Raw genomic sequence first — 5,873 nt, 5'->3', positions numbered from 1 at the left:
GGTTGAACATTAACTATTTCCATTTGGTACAGTGACTCTGTGTATTCCTTCCATCTTCTCTTGATGCTTTCTGCATCATTCAATAATTTGCCCAGAGAATATTTCAATAATGAAAGTTGAACAGTTGGATATGGTTAATTCACTCATTGATAAAAGTAGGCCTGTATTGAACACATTGGATCATTTAAAGACAACTGAAGGAATCAACTCAATGGCAATAGATTTTTGTTGCTGTTGTTGAAATTTTACCAAGTTCTCAATGAAAATGCAAGTTTTAGAAGCAGTTTGTGTTCAAAGCAGTCCCTGGGTACTGAATTCTATTGCCTCATTAAAATCAGATCTTATTAATTCCAATCATGCATCCATTGTCCATGGTTGTTCAGTACATGTGAACATTTATACACTCACTTATTGATATGATTAGAATCCAGACTAGGCCATTGTGTAGAAATTGGCATGATGTGAGAATAGAGGATGACTATTTCAGATCACAAAATAGAGTATGATGACATAATTACATGACTGCCAAACTGCATCATTATATAACTGCCAAATTCTATCACAATATAAAATCCACATCAAATCATCACATAACTACCAAAGTTACATAACTGCCTAAACAGTGAGAATGATGGCCCAGCCAAGTTGCCCATGAATTTAACCCTCACAGCGATTGTTACTCTCACCTTGCGCCTTGGTGTTTGTTACTGCCAGTCATATGTTGTGAATGCACACAATAGAGATTATTTACTAGTGCAGCAAGTGTGAAATGTCGGATAACCAGAGAGTTGATGAGTGAGGAGTTGTTGTTATTGTTGTTAAGTGCTGTCTAGATAGTTCTAACTTATAGTGACCCTGTATAGTGTTTCGAAGGAGCGATTGGGGAGCTTGAACTGGCGACCTTGCGGTTCAAACTGACTTTGTGGTCCAGTGCATTTATTTCTTTGTAAACTAATAACATTAGACATGATACAAGTAATAGTATGTTGGCTAACATTTATGAACATGAACATTTTTATTAAAAATAATTAACAATACTTTAATATGAAGAAAATTGCAAGAGTATGAATATTGTTTTCCAGATACAAAGACTACAATTTTGTTTTCAAATGAGTAAATAAAAATTTAATGTCATTACAATTTGCACTTTTGTCTGTTTTCCAATTATAAAAATAATACGTTTTGTAAAAAAGAAAGAAGGAAGGAAAGGAAATCTGAAGTGCTCAGGAAAATAGAAAGCAATATACCAAAATTAATCTCTTAACTAAGAAGCAACCACTTGTCACTTACCTAAATAGAAAAATAGTCCCAGATAGTTTACATTTTTTTAAATAGGAAAAGAGAAGCTTTTTGAAAGGGAAAAACAAATACAGATGAGTATTTATATAATTTGGGGTTGGGAAACTTAATACCTTTGTGGAAAAGAGTTAATTTAGTGAGCCTGCGGCTGCTATTTTCAGAAGGCCCTTCTGTAGGTGTGGCCCATTGGTTGATGTTTGGGAACTTGGCACTTGGTTCATTCTCTAACTGGTAAGAGTGGCTCACTGGGCCTAGACAGTTTGTATAAACAGTGTGATTTATGGATACCTCCTGTACATCTGGGAATCTGGAATTTTGACCAGACCCAAATATAAACCCTGGGCACTGAGTCTCTAATAGACTCATCTACACAGAAATGTTACACATGCTGTTGTTCTTTTTATCTCTGGAAAAGAGTGTGCTTGGTGTGGTCCCTCACAGGAGAGAGAGAGAGCACAGAAACCTGGGCATGGATTTTTTCCAGACTCGTCTATTGTCTCTTCCCTTCATGATCCTTTCATTGTAATAAACCCTAGTCCTAGCTGGATTCCTGGTGTGGACTACAGGATCAACATTGGACTGCGAATCACAGGGTCTGTGGTTCACACCCACCAGTTGCTCCTCAGAAACTCTAAACAGGAACCGACTCGATGGCACTTCACAACAACAGTGGATATAGCAATATACTGGGTACCAGGGATCCTTCTACTGAATCACTGAAAGTTGTGTGGGCTTTGCACTCCTGAAGCCATACCAAGACAGAAGCCATTCAAGAAATGATTTTAAAGGAAATTCCCAAGCAATTTAATAAAGCACACATTAAATAGAGGAAAATTGCTTTAAGTAAATATGACTGATAAAAGGTTAATATATTTAAAACAAAAAGAATCCAGACATAACAATAAGAATACGGTAAGTGTGCCAGTAGAAGTATTGTTACTAACTGCTGTGGAGGCGGTTCTGACACATAGTGACCCTCTATAAGGTTTCTGAGCTTTAAACCTTTGAGGGAGCGGAAAGCCTCATCTTTCTCCCTTGGAGTGGCTGGCAGGCTCAAACCGAGGACCTTATGTGTCACAATCTGGTGCTTAGTGTATGGAGCCACTGTGCTCCCCAGTAGAAATATAGGTGAGTAAAAAAGGACACACAATTTATAAAATAAGATATATGTTCAGCAGCAATGAAAAATGTTCAATTTCAGAAGACATTGGTAGTGATTGTGTGCCAATGAGTCAGTTCTAAGAGTGACCCTGTGTAGGGATTTGGAGGCTGTAAATCTTTATAGGAGCAGAAAGCCTCACCTTTCACCCAATGAATGACTGTTGGACTTGAACTGCTGACTTTGAGGTTAGCAGCCTAGCGCGTAACCCACTAGACTACCATTGCTCCTTCAATAAATGCAAAATGAAATGACAGTGATATGCTGATTTTGACTGTCAAATTGGCAAAAAACCCCCCACAGAAACCAAAACTATATTCAGAGTTATGGAAAATGGTTTATCTTAATTATCTAGTGCTGCTTTCACAGAAATACCACCAGTGGGGAATATACCAAACACATTTGTAGTTTCACAAGAAGGATCTAGAAGTTCAAATTTGGGATGCTTTCTCTGTATTGGCTCTAGGGGAAGGTATTTGTCTTTTCAGCTTTTATTTCCTGGTACCTTGGTAATGTTCATGTGGTATGGCATCTTCTTCCTCTACCTCTTCTCACCTGCTTGCTTATTTACTCTCTTTTATATCTTTAAGTGTGGTTTTAAGACATACCCGACACCAATATTGTCTCATTAACGTTAACAAAGAAAAATCATTCCCATATAGGATTATAACAATGCATCCTTAGAATTTACAACATGTACTTTTTGGGGATGCAATTTAACCCATAACAGCTTTCTTATACTGTTAGTGCCAGTACATATCAATGTTGCCATTCTGGTGTACAAAATGATAAAATCTATTAAAAACTTCGAAGATATGGCATGAACACAGGTAGGCCACCTTAAGGCCTCCCTCTGTTGTTGGAAGCGTACTTCTTACTCTCCCTTCTCCATTTATTAAAATTCTAAAAGCCTTAAAGAAGAATTTTAATTTTTACTACTTGAAGAGAAGTCTCTAGGTGTATTTGAAAGTCCTTCATATGGAAACTGTCTTAAATTCTTCTCTAGACATGTTACCTGCTCTCTTGGAAGCTGTTAACAATAAGTCACAAGACATGTTCTCTCTCACATCCACACCCATCCCACATACTTCTTCCATGTTGGCCCTTGCTTCCCTACTATTCTTCATTTTTCTGTAAAACGTTGTTGTTAAGTACCATCAAGTCAGTTCTACCCATACAGACCCTGAATAGGGTTTCTGAGGAGTGCTGGTGAGTTTGAACTGCTGACTGGTTCATACCAACTTTGCAGTTCAGCGTATTTACGGGATTCAATAAATTTCTTGAGTCAAAAGGGACTCAGTACATTCACAGTTTAAGAATGCAAGCCTATCTCCCCGCCCCCAACACACAAACATGTTCTTTCTGCCATGATAATTCCTCTGAAGTACCTATGAAGGTGTTTGTTTGTTTGATATATAATTCATCAACCTCGAGAGGATACTATTTTGCCAGTTGTCTTCTGGAAAGTATGTCTTTTTCTGATTTGCACAAAGGCCTTGCATGGTTTGCTCTTCTCCCAGAGGGCTGCCACTAGACCTTCTATTTAGCATCTCCAACACTGAAAAGTTCAAAGTGCCCCTTGGGCTTGTGAACAATCTTGTGTTCAGTAATTATTAGCTATCATTTGTTCTACTAGCTTCTGGTTCAACCACTACTGGTCATGGAGAACTAAGACATTTTTCCTCTGACTTGTTGACTTGTGGTTACAAACACTGTTTTGTCATTTCCTTATCAATGCATAAAAGTTGTCTACCTACCAAAAAACATTTGAAAAACAAAATAATCCCTTTCATCCTTTAAATTGTTATTTAAAAATTTTCACCACTGAAATAAATTTTACAAATGGGAATTAAGGTGAGGACCCACTCGACTCAATAGAGTATTAACATTTTATGATATGATTTGATTTGAAAAAACACAACAAATATAAAGAAATTTATTCCTGTATTTATTCCAGTTGAAAAATTTTGAGAGGTCTGTAAAATATACTGGTTACATTATAAAAAAATGAGTGTCACCGATCTTTACCCCCTCAGCTATTTTTTTCCCCTTATATAAGCTTCAGTTTATTAAGTGTAGTTGAAACAGAAACTCTGGCACTTAAAGAATTGGATCAAGATGGCCTAGAAAGACTTCTGGCCCACCCTAAGATCTCAAGACAACAGCTGGGTATCAAATGACTTTATCTGAAGGAATGGTACAAACGAAAGAACTGAAGTAGGATGGTTTGGTACATTTTGTAGGAAGGCAACAGTAGACCAAACATGCATGTGGCTGTCTTGGTGGCCCAGGAAGTCACGCCTGTGGCCATGGAGCAGTCAGGCTAAAGCTCAGCTCTCTCCGTCGCTGTCTCCCAGGTGTGCTTGTCAAAGAGATACTCTGCCAGGCCAGAATCCGGGGGCCCTCATCTTGTGCAAGTTAGTTATATAGTCGCCCAAGTCTTTGATGGATTTCACCTGCTGGTCCAGGTAATAAGTTTCAATGAAGTCTCACAAGTGGGGGTCGTTCTTGTCCGTGGCCAGTTTGTGCAGTTCCAGTAGTAACTGATTCACGTTTTATTCCCAAGTGCAGCTCGCACTCTATTGCATTCAGCCCGCTCTCCCAGTCATCCAGGTCTGGTTTCTTGATAGCAGGAAGATTCGACCATCTCCTTGGTTCGGCAACTTCATCAGTTTCTCAGCATGTTCCCGCTCCTCGTGAGATTGGTGCAGAAAATATTTGGCAAAATTCTTCAAAGCCACATCGTCTCGGTCGAAGTAGTAAGACATGGAGAGGTAGGCATAAGAGGCGTAGAGCTCCAGGTTGATCTGGCGGTTGATGGCGGCCTGCGAGTCCTGATTGTAGTTCTGGCGAACCTGTGAGGGGGACCCGGTAGTCATGGCGGTGGTGGAGGAGAGGCGCAGAGGCTGTGCTGGAGCGGCGGCGGGGACCCTAAGGCATCTTAGGGCGCGCTGGCTGGAGGTGGTGGAGGGTGAATGGAGATCAGCCGGTTGAGGGAGGCTGGCGAGCTCAGGGTTCCGTTCAAGCACTGTTAAAGCAGGAGACCTCAGCGACTCTGCAAAGAATGTGTGCCCCTCAGCTATTTTAAAATCAGAACTTTCCCAACACAGGCCACAATACCCTGTTTTTAATGCCAACTTCCTCTTTTAACAAAAATATGTGTCAGTCAGGGAATGGTAGGGAACCTATGGGCTTATTTAAGGTTGCTTGACTAATGTGGCTTTCCAGAATCAATATTTTCGTTATTCCTTTGGTATCCAGAGGGTTTTATAGCCCAGAGTGTACACTATAGTATATATAGTATAGTCTAGTGTATAGTAGCGTAGTGGTTACGAATCGGGCTGCGAACCTTAAAGTCAGCGGTTCGAAACTACCAGCCGCTCCGCGGGAGAAAGATGAGGCTTTCTACTCCCGT

The 5,873-nt window shown here is 39.8% G+C and overlaps 1 protein-coding gene and 1 pseudogene across 1 annotated transcript in view; one reads left to right on the top strand and one right to left on the bottom strand.

Moving 5' to 3' along the window:
• Positions 1 to 5,873, top strand: part of LOC102820687 (succinate--hydroxymethylglutarate CoA-transferase-like) — a 1,213,992-nt gene that overhangs the window by 54,558 nt on the left and 1,153,561 nt on the right. The window lies entirely within an intron of this gene.
• Positions 4,789 to 5,343, bottom strand: LOC102838495 (annotated as a pseudogene).

Source organism: Chrysochloris asiatica, unplaced genomic scaffold (assembly GCF_000296735.1).
Source record: "Chrysochloris asiatica unplaced genomic scaffold, ChrAsi1.0 scaffold00006, whole genome shotgun sequence".
Taxonomy (NCBI): Eukaryota; Metazoa; Chordata; class Mammalia; order Afrosoricida; family Chrysochloridae; genus Chrysochloris; species Chrysochloris asiatica.
The sequence above is the reverse complement of the archived record's forward strand: the minus strand, read 5'-3'. Positions and strand labels throughout refer to the sequence as shown.